Genomic DNA, 21931 nt, shown 5'->3' with positions numbered 1-21931 from the left:
CAGACTCAGTGCCTTAGTACCCAACATGTGTGTTTCCTGAAGAAAGAGCACATCTGCCAAGTCCCTTTTCGCCCAGCGAAGCACAGCCCCCCGTTTGATCTTGTCTAGAAGCCCCCGGACGTTCCAGCTCAGTACACGCATGGAAGTGCCAGGAGACACGAGCCGTGGAGCTTCAGCCATTGTCACGATGAGCCAGTTCCCGCCCACCCCAGTACCCGACCCAGGCCCACAACACCCCGGTTGCCAACATCATAAGAAACACGTGCACCCCCCAGAACACAGCCCTAAACCCCACTACCCCACTAACCCCGGCCCAACCCACAAGCAACCAAACACCCCAAGACCGCCCACCCCCACCCCCATACCTCAATGAACGATGAAGTATCTGTCGCGGTATACGGTACTTCAGGCCCAAAACACAGCGCCCAAAGCCAGCCATACCAAGGGATCCCAACTAGTCCCCCCCCGAACTAACCAGACACACTCCCTGAACCACCCCCCAGTCCCAACAGGAGGAGGCAGCCCATAGTACAGGCCCCGAACCCCAACAAACATACATGCGAGTCATAAACAAAGCACCATAGAAAAGTACCAGACCAGGACGGCCCCGGTATTCGCCAAAAAGAAGTCAATACTGCACCAGCCAATGTCTGTCCCACCGACCACAGCTCAGCATCCGCAACATATATTTTGACATAGGAAAGGCAACCAGCAGATAGTCTCTGTGAATGGTGATCAGGAGCCTTGTTCAGATTGATCCGTATCGGGCTGTGTGTCCCCCAAAAGAGGGTCCCGGGACAGGGACCTCCGCCGGGAGCGGGACTTGCGGTGACGTTTCCCTCTGCCTGACGGGTTGCCCCGGTCCTGTGACGAGCCACGCGATGACCCAGAGTGCAGCCCTGGTTGGACATGAGGTCGAATTCTGACCGTCTCATCGGTCCAGTTGAAGACGGCCTCCGGCGTATCGAAAAAGAGGGTCTTGGAGTTGAAGATCACCCGGAGGCGGGCCGGGTAGAGCAGTGAGTATTGGATTTTCAAGCCACGCAGCTTGGCCTTGGCTTCCAGGAAGGAGCGCCTCTGCTGGTGGACCAGTTTGGTATAGTCCGGGAATATCATAATTTTATTATTGTCATAGAGCAGGGTGTCCTTAAGCCGAGCCTCCCGGAGAATGACGTCCCTGTCGTGGAAGTTGAGGAGCCTGGCGATGATCGGGCGAGGCCGCTCCCCGGCCGGCGGCTTCTGTGTCAAGGCGCGGTGAGCACGCTCCACCACGAAGCATCGCGACAGGGAGTCCGGGGGTAGCCAGCTCTCCAGCCACCGGGACAGAAAAACGTCCATGGGCCCATTCTCACAGTCCTCCGGAAAGCCAACAAAGCGCAGGTTGTTCCGCCTCGCCCGCCCTTCGGCATCCTCCACACGGAGCACCAGGCCCCGCTGAGTCTGTTCCATGTCGGCAATCTTCTTCTTAAGGGCACCAACATCTCCCTCCACTGCTGTGACCCTGGTCTCGGTTTCAGTAATGCGGGCGACCGCATTACGAAGATCTTGCCGCAGCAGCATCACGTCGGCACCCACCGCGCCAATCTTCGCATCCAGCATGTCGCGGGACTGTGTAATGGCTGTCAGCAATGCCGCGTTGTCTGGTCCAGCAGTTTGGCCCCCGCCAGCCGCACCAGCCCCTCCACCAGGGCCGGTGAACTTATCGATGGGTCCAGTCTTAGTGGCGGCCGAGCCCCGAGTCATGGCGGCCGCAGAGATGGCAGATCAGTAACACGCACCTGTAGCGAGGCCGCACCTCACGATAGTCCACCAACCAAGCCTCGGCCGGGGCGTCCAGAGCACACCAGGCCACACGGGATCCTCACGCCACCGGCCCACAGATCGGGCAGGCCCCCAGGAAACGCCGCCTCACCAGGGCGTAGTAGGTCGTCCCCGCGCCCACTGGCACGGCGCAGATATGGGCCACTCTAGCCCAGTCCACGAGTCTTCCGGCCGCCGCCCAGGCGACCACAGGGGCAGTGAAGGGCAAGTATCCGGGCCAGGCGCCCGACTGACACCCCAGCCCCCGGGGGCTCCCACCTGGCCGAAGGATCTGGGCCGGGGACTCCGGGCGGGGACCACCAAACTCGAGGTCCCGGCTCCACCAAGGCCAGGCAGGCCGCAGGTCTTCCGAGGCCCCTCCAGGCACCGGCCCCCACCGCAGATATGGCGAGGAAAGGCAGGGGATTCCGCAGCTGGTCGCCGGCAGCAGGCAGCCCCGGGTCACGGCCAAAGAGCAGCGCCTCAGGCCCCGGATCAAGTCCACCGGTCCGGGCCCGCCTAAAGTGAGGCCCCGGCCCGGTCAACCGGCCCCAGGCCGTCCACCGCTCCAAACTGCCTCACCTCAAGAAAGGGCACTGCACGTCCGTCTTGGCACCGGTCAATGGAGCTGGGCCGGTGACTCCGGGCGGGGACCACCAGACTCGAGGTCCCGGCTCCACCAAGGCTAGGTAGGCCGCAGGAGCAGGGAAGGGCAAGCATCCGGGCCAGGTGCCCGACCGACACCCCAGCCCCCGGGGGCTCTCACCCGGCCAAAGGATCAGGGCCGACGACTCCGGGCGGGGACCACCAAACTCGAGGTCCCGGCCCTACCAAGGACAGGTAGGCCGCAGGTCTTCCGAGGCCCCCCCAGGCACCAGCCCCCACCGCTGATGTGGCGAGGAGAGGCAGGGGGTCCCGCAGCAGGTCGCCGGCAGCCAGCAGCCCAGGATTGTGGCCAAAGGGTAGCGCCGCAGGCCCCGGATCGAGACCTCCAGTCCGGGTGTGCCAAAATTGAGGCCCCGGCTCGCTCAACCGGCACCAGGCCGCCCACTGCTCCGAGCCGCCCCACCGCCGAGAGAGGTCTCAGCGCGTCCTTTCCAGCACCGGATGACTCCCTGCGCCGTCCGCCACCGTTGCCCCAGATGTGGTGCACAATTCGGGTCCGGGGGCCAGGAGAAATCACAGGATAATTATCGGGCCGGCGGGAGCTCTAGCAAGCCACGTCCGCCATGATCGCCCGCTAAGCCACGCCCCCAGCAGGCATTATTTTGCACCTGATTATTGGTGTTCCTCATACAAGCTGCAACCTAGATTTTCAAACATGGTGACCTCTTAGATTACATTTCCAAGAAAGACGGTGGTGCACAATCCCCAATTTACTCACAATGGGGAGCTGTGATAGCAAAGTTTAGAATCGAGTGAGGGGTATATCTATCATTAGTGCAGTAGGTGCAGTGGCACTGGGACACCGGGGTCTGAGAGGTGAACTGAGCCCCAATTAAAGCTGGTATGACGACAAAGCTCTGGCATATAGGGATATGGTTTCCTTCCTTAGATTAGATTTTCAAGTCTTGACTCCACCTCTGTGTACATAGACACAGTTAGGGTAAGTAGATATGGAGTTAGTAAATCTGTACTGACCTATATATGTTTATGCAAAACGAAAAATTGATGGACAGAATGCAGAACAATGTCATACATTCGCCCCAGTACAGAGATATCTGGGCCTAAATCCCTCGTATTTTTGCTCACCATGCCATTCCAGTTTAGACTCAGCCATATGCAAATCAGTCTTCACCGTGTGCCCAATGAAGTAAGCATCCTAGGACCGGTTTCGGTGTTTTACCCCTCATCAGCCAAGGTAGCTTGACTCCAGTGGCATGGAGAGCACGGGACCCATGTCTGGGCCTTCCCGTCCCACTCGGGGTGACAACTACAAATGAACAATTGATGGACAGAATGCAGAACAATGACATACATTTGCCCCAGTACAGAGAAATGTGACTAAATCCATTGTTTTATTGCTCACCATGGCATTCCAGTTTGGACCCAGCCATATGCAAATCAGTCTTGACCCTGCACCCAATGGGAACAGTCCAGCATGAACTTGCCATGCCAGGTCCTCCGTGGACTGGAAACAAGCATCCAAGGACCTGAATGTTGGCTGAATGTGGATCCAATAAACGTCCTGAAGGAGAAAAATTTAGAATTTGAAGATCTGTTGTTGTTTTCTACTTCACTGAAATTACTGTTTCTTTTTATGTATTTACACTGCTTTGTGGTTGCGAGAGCATTTCTTTTATCTTATTAGCGAAAGTCTCTTAGATTTTCTTGGAACGGTTTAGGGTTATTCCGTTCGCTCTTTACGCACCACACCACAGACATTGTTTTCCTACGAATTGTAACGTTGATTCGAGGTAGAGCGCCTGGGTATCTGTAATCACTATAAACCCTCACAGCTGTTTCCTCAAGCATCCAAGGACCGGTTCGGGGGTTTCACCCCTCATGAGCCAGGATAGCTTGACTCCAGTGGCATGGAGAACATGGGACCCACGTCTGCGCATACCCGTCCCACTCGGGGTGACAAATGCAAAAAGAACAATTGATGGACAGAATGCAGAACAATGTCATACATTCCCCCCAGTACAGAGGAGAAGTGTGGCTCACTGGTTAGAGGAGGTAGACCCTGAAGCAGAGGTCAGACCCGGGACCAGGGTTCAATTCCCGACGCGGCAGGGTCTTGAGCCCAAAATATCCACGGACTTGATAATTCTTGTTTCGGTACCTACTCGAATCACGGGTTCACACTCTGCAGCTCTGGGCATCAGCTTGCTTAATCTCCACTACGCCCCCCCGCGGTGGGATGCCTGGCTTTCACCTTGGGGATGCCCAGTATGGGTATCTCACAGGGAAAAGCCAGGACGGGTTCCCAAGGCAAGCGCCGAGATGCCTACGGGTAATCGAGCGCTATATAAGAACACATAATAATAATAATAATAATAATACAGAGATCTGGGCATAAACTGGCAGGCCAGGTCCTCCCTGGACGGGAAACAAGCAACCTAGGACCGGTTTCAGGGTTTCACCCCTCATCAGCCAGTACAGCTTGACTCAAGTGACATGGAGAGTACAAATCTTTGTGACTGGGGGTGAGTGTTTGCATTGTTCAACATTCAGTCCATCAAATGTTTCTTTTGCATATATCGGCCTAAGTAGGAAGAATATGCCCAGACATGGGTCCTGTGCTCACTACACCACTGGATTCAAGCTAGCCTAGCTGATGAAGGGTGGTGCCCTTAAACCAATACCAGAATGCTTGTTTCCGGTCCAGGGAGGACCTACCTTGGCAGTTCTGGCTGGACTGTTCCCAAAAGGAACAGGGTCATGACTGCATATGGGTGGGTAAACACTGGGGTAGTGTGGTAAGCAAAAGAATGATGGATTAAACCCCGAAATTTGTGACTGGGGGTGAATGTTTGCATTGTCCAGCATTCAGTCCATCAATTGCTTTTTTTGCATATGTCGCCCTAAGTGGAAAGGGTATGCCCAGACGTGAGTCCTGTGCTCACTACAACATTGGATTCAAGCTAGCCTAGCTGATGAAGGGTGATGTCCTGAAACTGGTCCTAGGATGCTTGTTTCCGGTCCAGGGAGGACCTAGCTTGGCAGTTCGGGCGGGACTGTTCCCACAAGGAACAGGGTCAAGACTGATTTCCATATGGCTGGGTCCAAACTGGGGTGGTGTGGTAAGCAAAAGAATGATGGATTAAACCCAGATCTTTGTGACTGGGGGTGAATGCCTGCATTTTCCAGCATTCCGTCCATCAATTGTTTCTATTGCATATGTCGCCCTAAGTGGGAAGGGTATGCCCAGATGTGGGTCACATGCTTACTGCACCACTGGATTCAAGCTAGCCTTGCTGATGAAGGGTGATGCCCTGAAACTGGTCCCAGGATGCTTGTTTCAGGTCCATTGAGGACCTGGCTTGGTACTTCGGGCTGGACTGTTCCCACAAGGAAAATGGTCAAGACTGATTTGGATATTACTGGGTCCAAACTGGGATGGTGTGGTAAGCAAAAGAATGATGGATTAAACCCATATCTTCATGACTGGGGGGTAATGTTTGCATTGCCCAGCATTCCTTCCATCAATTTTTTCTTTTCTATCTGTTTATTTACATGATACTGTGGTAGACCATATTCTAAGTGCAATAATATAGAAGTACAATATTTTATCACTTGATATTGTGACATACATCTGGATGCAATATATCAGCGGCCCTAGACAACATGCTTCAGTTCAGGGCAACTTCACCATAGCCCTAGACATAATCATGCAGATGAAATCGTACAGCACATGGCTTAGGCAACAAGACTTGTTAATGTTGGTCTATCAAAATAAAGCTGACTGGTCTGCTATGCTCTCATGGCACAGTGGACAAAATAGCAATGTTTATTATTACCAAAACAGTTCCTGCCTTATCAGTGAGAGAACTTTTGGTTAAAAACCGAGGAATAAAATGGCTTAGAAAGATTTAAAGCATGCACATCAAAGTGGAAACGCCCCACTGTCCAACCTTTTTGTTGGCCGGCTCACTAAAGGATACCTAACCCAACACTACTGGCCCCATGGCCGGCTGACCTTAAAGAGTGTCCTATGCAAATGTATGTTTGGAGCCCCTTCGCCTTCATCTGCTTCCACAATCCTATGGCAGAGTTGCAGTTTATAATACCACAAAGATAGTACAAGATAATATTTTAACAATTAAAGACAACATTCTAAGCACGGTGGAACCTCCATGGAGAGCTCAGTGTTCTCTTAATGCCGCCTGCTTATCTGTATCTGTAAGTTCAGTATCCAAGCTCTCTCAGTTTCTTTAGGAGAGACCCCTAGAGAGCCGGTGCCTCATTCTGTTGAAAGAGATGAAATGTCCTTCCACTGACCCTAAACATTGTGTGTACTGTCAAATACAAACCTTTATGCCTCAGCACACACTACAGAACCCCACAAATCACACCTATATACCTTTCAATCCCAGCTACCACACATTGGCACCATCATTTGCAAACAATACACACCTTTATCCTATACCACTAACCAATCCACTCATGACTAACACAACCCAATTACAAATCATACTGAACTACATATAATCCAGACACACACTCCCTGCTCTAAGTATTCCTAACAGACCCCTGTCACTAACAAACCTATACTCAGCCTTCCATCATTTCTTCAACCAACACACTCCTCTTCTTTCTACCACAATAACACAACCGCATACCACTTACACTTCAAAGCATCATACGAATTACCTCTTGTAGCAAACAAGTCTAAGACAAACACTCTTAACTCTACTTCATCCCCTCTTACACACAACATACACTCCACTCACAAACACATCACCATTCCTTTACCTCACAACTTCCAATCACAAACAATACTATACTAAACTAATCCATCTTATAAAACAAAGACATCAGCACCTCCTTTCACTAGTAGTAGTAGTAAAATACTTGTATTTGATCTGTTAAAATCATAAAAAGAGTGGAACAATCCACCATGGTGAAAACGTAACAATTCAGATACAGAATAAAAATTACATTAAAACATTTTTTGTTGTCGTAACTCTCGTGTGGGATGGAACCAAAGAGCAGCGGATTATTATAACAGCAATGTAAACATGTCCATGCTTTCTGTATTTAAAGTGCTAATGCCAACAGAAATGGGGAGGGAGCAAAGTTCAAAACTGAAATGCATAATTTTCTATCCAGTTTCTTGAGTCACTATAGTTTCATATCCTGGAATATTTACTGGTAAGATCCTGTTTGTGCCCAGGGCTTGTCATAGCAAGGGGCTTTGGAGGAAATGGACTACAGAAACAGGTTAGAAAAAGACTTAGGCCGGCTACTTTATACCCTACTGCCAAGTTCTTATTTTGGTGTTTCATTCTTTCCAAGGTTTTGTGCTGTTTCTATTTCTTGTGCTGCTAGGGACAGAAATTTTACGGTGTTACAACACAGTTGAACTGAAGAACCGCTGAGGCATTTTATGATGGCTGCTCTGCAAGTCCGGATTTGAGTTTCTCTTTGGATTGGCCTTAAAAGTGACATCCTTAGGTTATGTAGTGCCGGACAGATGCATAATAGATGTAGTAGTGACTCTGCTCCATTGCCACAGAGGCAGCAGTCGATGGATGGTCAGGTCTGTAGCCTTTTTGGGGTGAGATCTTTTTCTATTTAAAAAAGGACCCAATCTCAGTAAGGTCATTTTCCACTTGAAGTGGTCTCTGAAGCATTCTTGCAGATAGGGTTGTGGTTTCATATGCTTATAGGATGGGATCACCGACTACTCTTTAAAAACAAGACATATCACCCATACCAAAACAACAAAATCTCTCAAGTGCAACACATCATAATACTTACCATCACAAACTACAAAAATACACCCACCTTTCAAACTACACAAATGACCAAACTCTAATGCAAAGCTTTCTCTCTTCCACCACACCTACCACATATACAGCAGCACAGCAACTCCCCTTTAAATGCCTCTCTTCTATTGGACGATTTAGAACCTTACTACTTGACCCACATGCTGCTCCGCCACCCCTAACTCACATACCTTCCGTGTTAAACACATGCAAACAAATAGGCAACGTGCCACACCTCCCAAGTTTTCTTCTCCAAGTCTACTGCAGAATAAGGTTACACTAAAAAAAAACACAGCGCACCAACCCACTCTTAAGCACCTTTTCCACCACCTACAAACGCTGACCCATCAACATGTCTCCTTAGCCTGCAGAACGAAGAACGCGATACAGAAAAGCTACACCATTGCCATCAAACAATCAATGAAGGTTTGTTAAGCGCAACTACTCACCCGAAAGAGTCTCAAGGTGCTGGGGGTACGCAGCTTCAAGATGTTCAGGGCGATTCATCGAAGAGCCAAGTCACAAGGTCCTTCATGAATTTAGATAGAGTTGGCTTCTGCCGGAGGTGGAGAGGGAGGGAGTTCCATGCCTTGTTCACAAAGAATGAGAAGGAACAACCTCCTATTCTTGTCTATTTGATGCACAGCACCATATCATTGGAGAGTTGGACTGAGCGGAGGAATTTTTGCAATGTGTGGAAAGAGAGGCAGTGGTTCAGATACGCAGGGCTGGTGTTGTGGAGGGCTTCATGGGCATCAGTGAGAAGCTTGAAGGTGATTCTCTTCTCGACCGGGAGCCAATCTAGTGTCCGCATGTGTTGGTTGATGTGGATGTGGCAGTGGCACCGTAGTTTGAGGACTAGTCTAGCGGAGGCATTCTGGACATTCTGGAGTTTGCAGATGATTTTCTTGTTGACCCAGCATAGAGTGTTTTGCCGTAGCCCAGTCCGCTACTGATGAGGGCGTGGGTGATGGTATTCCTGTGTTCAAGGGGAATTGCCTTGAAGGTCTCTCTTAGGAGATGGACGGTCTGTAAACAGGAGGACGAGACAGCGTTGATTTAGCTGTCCATTTTGAGTTCAGTGTCCAGGATGATTCCGATGTTGCGTGCGTAGTCTGTGGGGGAGGGTGGGTTACCGAGGATGGAGGGCACCAGGTGTCCTTCCAGGCATTGGGGTGTGGGCCCATGATGAGTGATGATAATCATATTTATCCTTGTTAAGAAGTAGGCAGCTGTTCTTCATCCACCCAAGTGACTGTTTCCATTCCTTCTTGAAAGATATGTTTGGAGATGTTGGGTTTGTTGGATAGGGAGAAGATGAGTTGGGTGTCATCTGCATAGGCTTCAATGTGGGATCTGACTATAAGTGTGAGCGGGGCCAGGTAGACGTTCAACAGGGTGGGGCTGAAGGAGGATCCTTGGGGAACTCTGCAGGTGGTCAGTGTGGGATCTCAGATGAAGGGAGGGAGTCTGACCCACTGCTTTTGCCGGATTTGAAAGAGTGGATCTAGTTGATGACCTTTCCTCATTCCTGCGTCGTGGTGTCTGCGGGCTATGGTGTGGTTAGAGACAGTATCAAAGGCTGTGGAGAGGTCCAAGAGGATGAAGACACAGTCTCTCCTCTGTCAAGGAGAGAGCGGATGTCATCTGTCGCTGTGAGAATGGCGGTTTTGGTGCAATGGTTTTTACTGAAACCAGGTAGGGAGGAGTTGAGGATGTTGTTTTTTTCTATGAAGGATTCCAACTGTCTGTTGACGGCTTCTTCGATGACTTTTGCCGGGTACGGGAGTAAGGAGACCGGTCTGAAGTTTTTGAGGTCAGCGGAGTCCGCTGAGGGTTTTTTCAGGAGAGAGTTGATCTCGGCATGTTTACAGTCGTTGGGGAAAGAGACGGTCTTAAGTGAGTGGTTGATGATTCATTAAAGCTCGGGCGATGATGTCAGTGGTTCTGTGGTAAATGTGGTGGGGGCAGAGGTCCATGGGGGCTCCGGAGTGGGTTGATTTAATAATAATAATAATAATAAAAACATTTATTAAGCGCCTGATAACACTAAGAACAGTGCATCTCCGCGCTAGGATGCATTCCAACATGAGTTCAAACAAAGATCACTCTATGCTAAGGGGAAAAGACAGGGGAGGAGAAACACTGACTTAATACTAAACTACGGGAAACAGATAGGTCGTAAGTTTCTGCCGGGTTCTTGTTTCTGACGGTTCCATACGGAGCTCAACAGGGAGATCGTTCCATTGTTTACTAGCTAGGAACCTAAAAGAACGCCCACCCATCTGTCCTTTATAGATGCAGGGTACCGAGAACTGCATACTGCCCATAGATCTCAGAAGGCGTTTTGGACGGTGTATGGTTAGCATCCTATGGAGATAGACCGGGCCCTTGCCATGTGCAATCCGATGACTTATGCACATGGTCTTGAACCAGTGCAAGGTCTGTAACGCACGTTTCCCCGAGGACTCCCTCGGCAACTTTAGAACCAGCCTGGCAGCCGCGTTTTGAACATATTGCAACTGGTTCAGGCCCTTTTTACTGAGGCCACAGAGCAGGGAATTCCCATAGTCAAGATGGGACGTGACCAAGGCATGTACTAATGTTTTCCTAGCTGTAATAGGTAGGAGATCCAAGATTTTACGCAGGACCTTCAGTATGCCATAGCATTTCCCAGCTATCTTGGCAATATGTTGGGAATATGAGAGATTGGTATCCAAAAGAACACCCATAGTCTTCAGGGTGTGTCCGATGGTGCGGGCGGTCCAGCTGTTAAGAGTAGGCTGCGTGGTGTGGGGAATGGTGGGTGTAGGTACCGTGTGAAGGTTTTCATCATTGAAGTTGTCATAGATTATTTTAATTTTGTGGTGGAAGAAGGCTCTGAGTCTATCACAAAGGTCCTGCGAGGGGGGATGTCAGTAGTCTCACTGTTGGGCAATTTCTTTGGTGATGCCGAATAGTTTGTTTGCAGTTGTGTGCAAGGGTGGAGATTCTTTCCTGGAGAGCTTTCTTCCTTGTGTATCTGATAAGCTTGTGGTGGCTGGCGGTGGCTGCTTTGAAGTCATCAAGGTCTGCCCAGGTTTTGGTGTTCCTCCATATCTTTTTGCGGCATCTGCAGGTTGATCTACATTCTCGGAGTATGGTGGAGAACCAGCTGGCTCTGTAGACATGTGGGTTGATAATTTTCATGAGGGGGAATTGGTGTTGGTGCAGTCGGTGTTCCAATTGTGCAGGGTTCGGGCGGCAGTGGGCGGGTTGTCATGTGTGGCGTTGGAGTAGAGCTGCTGAGGGAGGTCATGAGCTGGTCGTCGGAGATCTTGTTCCAATTCTTGTGCTGGAATTGGTGTGGACATTTGCGGTGCTGTTAGTTTTGAAAGTGAAGTTAACGCAACAATGGTCCATCCATGGGAGTTCAGAGGTGTGGCTGAAAGTGATGGAGTTTTCTGCTGCCAAGATGGGGTTGAGGGTGTGTCCAGCTGAGTTTGTGAGTTCTGGTAAGATCTGTTTGTGTCCAAGGTTGCGGAGGTTGTCCAGGAGGGAGGTGGAGTTGGGGTCTTGGAGGTTGTCGTGGTGGAAGTAGAGGTCTCCCAGCAAGGTGTAGACGGTGGAGGTGATGGCTTGCGAGGTGATGATGTCAGTGATGGAGTCGGAGAAAGGTGCGCAGGGTCCGTGGGCTCTGTAGATGAGGGTGCTTCGGAGGGTGGTTGTCAGGTTGGTCTGTATCTTGAAGGGAAGGTGTTTCATCAGGTCTGTGTGGGTGCTCAGTCAGAAGTTGGATTTGTGGGTGATGGCAATGCCTCCTCCAGGGTGGTTGGGGAGTCCTTCTGGGTGAACTTGTAGCCTTCAGGGATGGCGATTGTGAGGTGGGGTTCCCGAGGCGGCATTCATCCAGGTTTTAGTGAAGAAGGCGATGCCAGCGTGGTGCTTTTGAGGACGTTCCAGATTCCTGCGGCATATCTGTGGCAGGATCAGGTGTTGAGGAGGGTGGATTTCAGGGTTTAGGGTGCGATGGAGTTGTGGCGGTAGGGTTGAGGTGGGTCCTGGGACTCAGTGAAGGCGAAGGAGTGGCTACAGTGGCAGCAGGTGAAGGGTCCATGGGTGTTGATTGGTGAGGACCGCTTGCATTTGTTACTTTGACCTGAGTTGAGTGCATGGAGGGCCGAGCAGCTGTAGTGCTGTCTGGTCTGAGGTCCCGGAATCCTGTCCCTGGTCGCGGTCAGGGACGAGCGCAGGTGTGTTTGCCTTTAGCACACCCTCTGCATGGCTGTGGAGTGGCTGCCATTAAGCAGGGCTCGGGGAGTGTGGGACAGCTGGGAGGTGGGAGCATGCAGGAGGGGGAGAGCCACAGGAGCAGCAGCAGCAAAAAGGGGCAAAATGGAGAAGGCAGGAAAAGGGCAAAAAGATCAAAAAAGGCATTGAGGAAAGCGGCAAGAGTGGGGAAAAAGAAGAAAAAAGGCAGTAAGGAAAGAGGCAACAATATTTGGAAAGACCACTGGCGAGGCGAGGCACAGGGGCTTTAAACACCGGCCTGAGGGAGTGCTTAGGGCTAGTCATTTACAACAGAGCTGCGTGAGGGGAGAGCAGTCTCATGACCAGGAGGTCAACCTATTGTGCAGCTGCCGCCATTAAGTAGGGGTTGGGGGATGGTGGGACAACTGGGAGGTGGGAGCACTCGGGGGAGTGGCTGCTATCCTCATATATCTAATACCAACACTAAGGACACACCTGCTGCAAGCCCACAAAACAAAGTCACACTTTCACCAAAGCACATTGTCTACTAATAAATGCTTGATTGCTCTCTAAAAATAAACATCACACCTACACCCTTCTCACTGACACAAAACCAGACATACTATTCATAACTGAATCATGATTGGGAGATGATATGGCTGATGTCCTACATGAAGCCATTCCTATAGGCTATCAAACAATCATCCAAAGTTGTATAGGCAAAAAAGGACGTGGCCTAGCTGTTGTGGTCAGGCAAATATTACATATCACTAAAGTTGACAAAGTCCCCATAAAAATTGTATGTCCTTTTTTCACCAGATGCAATCCTATACCATCTTACTCCTGTAACTTCCTGCTCCTTTACAGACTTTCACCTAGCAATGCAAAATTCCCAGACTCATGTGTTGACACGGTTTCAAACCTAAGAAGACTACACTCCAACCTACATGTTCTAACTGACCTCAACGTTTGGTTTGACAAACCCAATATGCCCCATCCCAATACAATCACCGCTGGCTTAGGTGTACTGAACCTGCATCAGTTCATCCGTGAACCCACACACATCGCTGGACACATCCTAGAAATAATTTTTGCTAATACAGAAATAGTTACCTTTCAAACAATGAATCCAGTCACATAGTCAGACCACCAACATATAACAACACTAAGTGACATTCCTATACCATCTTACATGCATCCACCTATTGACTGTGAAACAAACTCAATTTGGAACACAACTCACATCCAGTACAGATCTAGAAACAATACAGTCTGTTCAAAATCTATGAGTGACTAAATGAAGCTTTTGATATCCTGATACCACTAAAAACCACACAACAGAAAAAAGAAAACAAGGACCTTGGAGAAATACAGAGATAAAACAACAAATTAGAAAGCTGCACCATGCTTGGCTCAAAATAAACGCTGATCAAGATAAACTTTGCATACAGAAAATGAAAAGCTTATACAAATCAACTCTCAAAAAAGCTAAGAAAAGATACTATTCAGGGAGAATTCAAAATGCTAAATGCGCAAACAAAGAATTCTATAAACGTCTCAATTAAATCCGTAATCCAAAGTGCCTAGAAGGAGCTCATCCCGTTACTCAAGATTTCTCACACAAACTGGCAAATCATTACCTGGACAAAGCATACACTTTGGTCTCATACTTAAAACAAAGACATAGCATCAGCACTAACCAGGACACAAGTTGGGGGTACACACGGGTTCACGGCGTCCACCCACTATTTTCACAGGGTGAACGCCATCCACCCTGCAAGAAGCTGGGGCCAAGTGATATATAAAGAACTTGTCTGGGTGTCATTTCCAGGCACCGGGACACATTTAGCTGTGCCTTCCCCTTGTCTACTTTTTTCAGAGCAGCTATGTGCAGGCAGTAATAGAGGTTTCGTATTTCAGACTACAGGTGGGCCAACAAGAAAAGCCACATTTAAGGGGCCATCAGGCCTCCTTTTGTCCCTCTATCCTGTCTGGGAGCTATCTGAGCAGTCACACCTAGATGCAAGGGAGGGGAAACAAAGGCTCCCAGCTTGTCATCTTTTCACAAATACTTGAGAGGAGTGTTTTTTACTTTCTTCAATCCCTGTATATCAGGAATATACATGCACTGCAACATTGTCAAATGTACTGGTCTATTAGAATCTATAGAAATAACATTTTAAATGACATAAATGTATTTTTTTACAGCCTTAAGATATTTTTAATTGTGGACTTTGCAACCAATTGAGCAGAACACGTTTAAAGCCACGTTTATCCTGTTGCGATTTTCTTTGTGGAAGAGTTTTTTCAAATGAAATATTCAAACAGATACTCACACTGCATGCAAGATCACTTATGTTAAATCTTGCCATGAGCTGAAATGTACTCACAATGTACCTGCGAAACATATGTGTAAGATGTTAAGATTTGATGTCACTTCCTGTGAGGTAATGGGTTGTGATGTCACTAATTGTGAGGCCATGCCATGATGTCGCGCTGAGATTTCAAGTGCTACAAATGTCACTTGAATACTGTCTAACTTTGTTAGTTCCTCCACTTCTTTTTTTTAGGACATGTGCTCTGGCGGTGTAGGGGCATGAAAGACCGTGATTCGTAGGGCCTCAGAGACTTCGTAATCGGGGTCGCCTCGGCGGACGTGCCTCACAGTTCGGCAGGAGCCTCAGGCACACAACGAGACTGCCGGAGAGCGCAAGGCAGAGTGTGCTTCCTCTTCCGGGGCAAGAACGGCAGTGATAGCGGCAACAGCAACGGCTGGACGAGGGCTCGAGGATCTCAGCCCGCTCGGCAGTGGTACAGACAGGACGGTTTCCGGGGCAATTTGGGGAGCGTCAGCGAGCAGAGAGACGTGGAGTCGCAAAGGAAAAGTGTAACTCCGCTCCTGACCAGGATCCGGCATTTTTGCTCCGATATAAGGCAGATCGAGCCGTGGAGTCTGAGTAACACGAGGATTACTAGAGACAAAGAAAAAAGGACGGATTTAAGCTCCTGCTGCAACACCATGAACTAGGTACGAGAGAAGGAAAAAAGTCAGGGGGGAATTGCTCTTGATTTAATTGAAGGGTGTAAGGGGGGTGAACAGGGGGGTGCTCAAAGAACAGAAGTAAAAAAAACTGGCTGCGTAGGGGAGAGTAGATCAGAGGCGCTAGATTTCTTCTAAAAAAAGACAAGAAATAAGGTAGAGGGGAAGGACCAAACGGGAAGACTAGAATCTGAGGAAGGGGGCAGGGTAAAATCGAGCTACTGCCTTAGAAATAAGCAATTCCCCAAACAAAGTTTTTCACAGCCATCTAAACAAGTGACTCTGCCACTACAAACAAAGAATAAGAAAGGTACCACTAATCGAGACCGTCAGCCCAAACCTAGATCAGATAAGTTAGGAGCCCCCCCTGATCATAAACTCAAAATCACACCCTCGCTGAGATCCTTTTTTAAAGTGCAACAACCCCAGTAAGCAGCAGAAAGAAGTCATCCAACTCTACTGCCCCATACTGAAGAACCACTTGAAAGTCAGATCAGCAAAAACCCGAAAATGAGCACAGAAACATCTAGTAGCGTAAGCCCGCAGAGTGAAAGTTCAGAGGCTCCCGAGAATTCACCACAGCTAACCGCAAATGAACCGGGTACAAGTGCCTCTAACTGTCCCCCTCCACAAACCTTCCTCGAGCAAACGGGAAAACTCATGGAAAGCCTCATGGAGAAGGTTTTGGGAGAGATGAGAGAGAAATTCTTGGTATATGAGTCAAACCAGGCCAAGATTCAAGAAGTCTGCGAGACCCTAGACCAAAAGTTGAATGCTTTAGGGGACAGAGTGTCTGCGGTGGAATCAGAGGTGGTGTCCCTCAACAAAAAAGTAGACTCTAACCAATCCGAAATCAGGAAATTAAGAGACTTGGATAGAGCCACTCAGGAAAAATTAGAGTCACTTGAAAATCAAGCAAGAAAAAACAATCTTAGGAGTCTAAATGTGCCAGAAAACCTGGAAGGGCAAGACATAAAGAAATTTACCATCTCCCTGCTTGAAGAATACTTTCCCTGGACCAAAGACACAAATTTGAGCGATGACATTCAAAGGGTACACCGAGACCCATTCAGAACGAGCAGAGACAGGAAAACGCCAAGAAAGATTTTAATAAATTTCAAAACATACACACTAAAAGAAAGAATTCTAAGTGAAGGCTTAAAGAGCAGTTCACTAAAGAAAGATAATTGGACCTTCAGGATCCGCTCAGATTTGTCGAAAGCCACCCAGGATAGACAGTGGGAACTAGGGCAACACATGGCCGAATTAAAAACCTTAGGAGCCACGGTCCAGATGAGATTCCCCGCCGCACTGAGAATCATGTGGCAGAACAAAATGCACAATATCAGAGAACCAAGGGAAGTGGAAAATCTCATACAACAGATAAAGGTACAGCTACGGACGACAACATAAATTTAAGATAGGAAACGTAACAAAAAGATGAACTATGGAGCTCGAAAGGGCAAACAATACCGCCCAAGAGAGAGAAAGGAGGCTTCCTCGGGGGGGGGGGGGGGGCAAAGATAAGTGCGGAAAAAATACAAAACCAAAAAAAAAAGGCACCGTGGGTGGGGAGCAAACTAGGGAAAAAACTGCAAAAACTATCCTCAACAGTGAAGTAAGAAGGACTGCACGAGAACGACAAGAAAAAATGTAACTGGAACTAAATAACCAACAAAAAAGAAAAAATCATGACTAAAATAGCGAAAGAATTTAAAATGTTATCATGGAACGTAAATGGACTCAGAACATCAAGCAGGCATAGAAGAATCTTTGAATATTTAGAGTCAGTGGTTAACGAAGTGATCATTCTTCAAGAGACTCATCTCCTAAACGCTGAATGGGAACAAATAATAAAATCCTTGAACTGGGTGGATACCTACGTTTGCACCAACCAAAATTGCAATGTTAAGGGTATCGCAATACTCTTCAAAAAATCGCTCAATGTAAAAGTCATACATAAAGTAGTGGACAACAAGGGCAGATGGGCCTTAGCAAGAGTAAAAATATATGACAACAACTTTATTATAGCTGGATATTACGGACCAAACACTGATGATCCAAATCCTTTACAAAAATTATATACAGAACTCTTAACTTCATCTGATCCAATACTTTTGGGAGGTGATTTTAACATTATTATGGACCCTAATTTAGATAGATCCCCACCAGGAAGACAATCCAACTTACCAAAAATGAGAGAGTGGCTAAGCATTTATAAAAATGACCTAGAACTGATCGACATGTGGAGAGAAAAAGGAAACAAGGAACACCCCTTTACTCTACACAATAAAAAACTAGGCCATAAGTCCAGAATAGACTATTTTTTGATTAGTAAAAATCTTCACAATAACATCAAAGTCCTAGATCATTTGCCAGAACATCTGTCCGACCACTCGGCGGTACAACTAACCATACAATCAGAAATAAATAAACCTCAACCTAGATGGACAGTAGATCGCACTCTTTTTTTGGACCCTAAAATAAGGGAAGAACTGGGCATAACCTCAGCCAACTTCTTTGAAGATAATAGAGTAGGCACCTCAGATCAAATAACCTGGGACACATACAAAGCAGTCATCAGAGGTAAACTCATAAGTCTGGGGGCTCACAGATCAAAACTCACTAAACAAGAGATCAGAGATAAGGAAGAAATTATAAGTCAATTAGATGTGCAGATTAACGCAGAACAAAACTTGGGAATAAGAAATACATTGGAGATGGAGAGAAAAGAACTAAAAGGAAAACTGGCAGATTATCTAGAAGATAGAGTGAAAACGAAGTGGGAGGCCAGTAAACTAGCCAATCATGAGTATGGAGAGGGCTGCAGAAACTTACTGGCTTGGAAAACTAAAACGGAACAGACCAGAAACAAAATAGCCAGTATACAATTGAGCAATCAAACAGGTGTAACCTCTGATGAATCTGAAATCAAGCAGGAATTTGAAAACTTCTTCTCTAAACTGTATATGGAAGACTCCTCCTCCTCCTTAGATCAAATAGGAAAGTATCTTGACTCTCTAAACCTACCGAAATTGTCGGAATCAGAAAACGAAGAGCTAAACACAGAAATAACAACGGAAGAAGTAAAAACGGGCTTGAAAACCTTGAAAAAAGGGAAAGCAGCCAGACCTGACGCCCTACCAAACAAACTTTATTTAGCTCTAAGGGAAATTGTAGCCCCCCCATTAACGAGATTACTAAACAAAATCTACAGGGAAAATGGTAAAACCCCAGACTCCTGGAATGATGCTCTTATCAGCATTATTTTAAAACCAGGGAAAAACCCCACAGTTTGTGAGTCATATAGACCCGTATCCCTGCTAAACTGTGATTACAAAATCTTCACACAAATAATAGCAGGGAGACTGGCCCTTGTAATGCCAAAGTTGATACACCCGGACCAAAAGGGATTCATAAAAGGGAGGCAAATATCCGAAATTACGCATGTACTTTTTGCTGCAGTTGATATAGCAACTAGTGAAAAAATCCCCCTTACAATAGTAACCTTTGATGCTGTCAAAGCATTTAACCGGGTCAACTGGTCTTTTCTATATAGAGTCATTAACAAATATAACCTTGGTAAAAATTTTAGTCATCTGATAATCGAGACTTACAGAAACCCAAGAGCAAAGATCCTAATTAACGGGAGTCTTACCAATAACTTTGCGATACAAAGGGGAACGAGACAAGGGTGCCGCTGTCTCCCTTGCTATTTAATCTGTACATTGAACCTCTGGCAGACACAATTAGAAACAACGAATCAATAACCCCCTTTAAACATCAGGAGTGGGTCAAAAAGGTGGCGCTTTATGCGGATGACCTAATGATCTTTACAGAAAATTACCAAAGTTCCTCCCCAGCAATAAACAAGGCAATCACAGAGTTCGGGAAAGTATCCGGGTACTTGACCAATGAAGCAAAAACCGAGTCAATGAGTTGGAATTCCCAACAGAATACTCCATACACAAAGGATAAAATAAAATATTTGGGTATAACCATAGTGAAAGATCTTGAAAAAATCCCCCAATTAAATCTCAACAGGATTTAACTTGAGACCAAAAAACTTCTCAAGGTATTTGACAAGTTACCTCTAAACATGATAGGAAGATCAAACTTGGTAAAAATGTCGATCCTCCCCAAATTTACCTACCTTTTTAATGTTATACCACTGGAGTTTAAAAGAGACTATCCGAAGAAATTCAGGGAGAAATAACGAACTTCATTTGGGCTTCAAAAGGTTCAAGGATTGCCTGGAATAAAATAAGAAGAAAAAAACAACAAGGAGGAACAGCCAGTCCAGATATCGTGGAATACTGTAGAGCTTTCCAACTCAAGAATGTGAGATCGCTTGTGAAAAAGTATGAACTTTACCCCCAATTTCTCCAAATATTAACAAACAAAATGGACCACTTCCTGTTTAAATTTGGACACCCCAAATTATTTAAAAAGATAAAACTAAAGGTACTAAAAAATGCGGCGAAACTCTGGTATCAAGTGAGAAGTTCCCTAAATATCCCTTACTACAGCTCCTTGGCCCCTATATGGGATTCTCCAGGCACCCCTGAGTGCTTAAAAGATGCCCTAGCAACCCCACTAAGAACGGCCAGAATCGACAAATGGGGCCAACTGATGACAGAGAACTCAATAGTGCCCTGGGAACATCTTACAGAAATTACTAACGGAACTCTGTCAAAATTTAAATATTATCAACTCACAAGCTGGGCAGGTTCTCTGACGGAGAAAAGAACAGGAAACACTGAAATAGAGAAAGAGATTATCAAAATCTCCCCAATAAAGAAGGAAATTTCAAAATGGTACTGGGCTCTAACTACTGCAGGAGACGATAATGCTTCGATATCGGAATCAGTCTGGAGTAAAGACATCACAGAGCCGGAACTTCAACATTTATGGCAGAAATCATGTGAAAAATGTTGGACTATTATTAAACCAGCACGCCTAAAGAGAAATCATTTGTTCACACTGCATAGGGCATACTGGACACCCAAAAAACTGTCAAAATTCAAAGGAGCAAGCATAAAATCCTGCCCTAAGTGTGGGTTTGAAAAAGCAGACGATATACACATGTTCCAAAGATGCCCGCGATTGGAACTCTTCTGGCAGGAAGTAGGTAACACGCTATGTCGGATATTGGGAACAAACCTAAAAGTAAGTACAATATTAATTATTTTTGGGATATGTACCGAGTTTAATGTAAGTAACGAGAAGCTAACCAAAAAACAAGAACATTTGTTATTTGTATTGATACTTCTTGCTAGAAGAGAGATATGCCTGAATTGGGTTAAACCAGTACCACCTTTACATGCGGATTGGGTAAACTCCATAATAACGATTCATAAACTAGACAGGAAGGGAAAACCTTCCAAAAAATTTAACTTCTGGGAAATTTGGGAAAATCACTGTACTAGTAACATGTAATGTAAATTTGACAAAACACCAATATGTCCGATGATTAATGCGGTGACAATAATTCAGACAGGAATAATTCCCGCTGAGTGGCCAAGCTGGCTAGCTCTCACCCTATCGCTAAGAATGATTGAATATGGTAAAGGATATAGGAGGACTAAACACGACAGATCCACCAAAGGGATACTCTATGTAGCCGGCAAAGTAAAGAATACGAGTGAAGGAACAAAAAGTGGAAGTCTTAAAGTTCCCCTCTGTACTCCTTACAGTGCGCAAAATAAAAAAAATAAAAAATAAAATAATGTTTTTTTTTTTTTTTTAAAAACAACCTCTGCCGCCACTCTAGTAAGGAGAATCATAAACAACTCCTAACTTCTAACAACTACTGGAATATTTCCAGAAGAACTACAAAAGTCATACATACGCCCACTACTGAAGAAAACAAACTCGCTGAACCCTGACAACTACAGACCGATTACAAATGGACTTTTTCTATGGCAAACTGATAAAAAGAGCAGCATTCACCCCGATGTCACAATTCATTGAAGAGAATGCCATACTTTCAGACTTCCAAACAAGATTCAATCCAGGAAGAATCTGCACTCCTTGCCATCAGGGATGACCTGAAGAACACAGTTGACCAAAAAGGGGTTGCTGCGCTACATCTCTTGCGGGTTATATGCAAACCATCTGCTATGCCTTCCCAAGAATGAAGAGTCAGTCAGACAGTAGAGAATTAAAACTTACATTTATTCAGGAATATACTCTGTAGAGGAGCCCACTCAGACCTTCACCCAAGGATGTATGTCCAGGGAACTGACACCCCAGGGTACGGCAATACATAATGAACCTCTCTGGAGACTTCGGCCATGCCTCTGGTGGAAAAATACCGGCTCAAGCCAGGCATGAAAAAAGGAGGTACACAGAATCGATTTAATGATCTTCCAAGATTAGTTGTGTGTCTCAATGTTATTTCTGAGTGAAGATTAATTTCCGAGTC

This window comes from Lissotriton helveticus, chromosome 4_1, assembly GCF_964261635.1.
Source record: "Lissotriton helveticus chromosome 4_1, aLisHel1.1, whole genome shotgun sequence".
In the NCBI taxonomy this organism is placed as follows: Eukaryota; Metazoa; Chordata; class Amphibia; order Caudata; family Salamandridae; genus Lissotriton; species Lissotriton helveticus.
This window is presented reverse-complemented; position numbering follows the sequence as displayed.